The following is an 811-nucleotide window of genomic DNA, read 5'->3' as shown; positions in this document are numbered from 1 at the left end:
CAGAGTTTTGCATTCATCAGCCAAATCAAGTTTTAGAACATTACCATTATCCCAAAAGGTCCCCTTATGACCATTTGCAGCCTTTGCATCTCACTTCCTTTACTTAGCATGATATTTTTGGGGTTCATCCGCATTGCAACATGGATCAATAATCCTTACACCATTGTGTAAATATACCACTTTTTAAAAGTCAGTTCACTAGTTGGGAGACAGATAGTTTGTTTCTATTTTTGGCTGTCATGAATAATGCTGCTACGAACATTCACCTACAAGTCTTTCTATGGACATGTTTTCATTTTTCTTGGATTAGGGTTGAGAGATGTAGCAAGTTAAAATACAGGATGCCCAGTTAAATTTAAATGTGATATAAACAACAAAATTTTTTAATGTAAGTATGTTCCATGCAATGTTTTAGACACGCTTATCCTAAAAAATTATTTGTTGTTTATTTGACGTTCAAATCTGAGCATCCTGCATTTTTTTCTTTTTAAAAATCATTTGGCTATTTTAGATATTTTGCATTTCCATAGAAATATTAGATCAGCTTCTCAATTAGATAGGGATTGAGTTGAATCTATAGAACAATTCGGGGAGAATAGGCTTCATAACAGTATCGAATTCTCTAATCCATGAACATGGAAGTTCTCTCCATTTATTTAGATCTTTAATTTCTCTCAGCAATATTGTTATTTCTCGGTGAAATAAATTTATTCCTGTACTGTTTTGGATGCTGTTTTGGGTGGAATTTTTCTTTTATTTTAAGGGACTTATTCATTGCTAATATAATTTCATTTTTTTTGAGACGGAGTCT

This window comes from Propithecus coquereli, unplaced genomic scaffold (genome assembly GCF_000956105.1).
Source record: "Propithecus coquereli isolate 6110/MARCELLA unplaced genomic scaffold, Pcoq_1.0 Scaffold128, whole genome shotgun sequence".
Taxonomy (NCBI): Eukaryota; Metazoa; Chordata; class Mammalia; order Primates; family Indriidae; genus Propithecus; species Propithecus coquereli.
Note: the sequence above shows the minus strand (reverse complement) of the source record.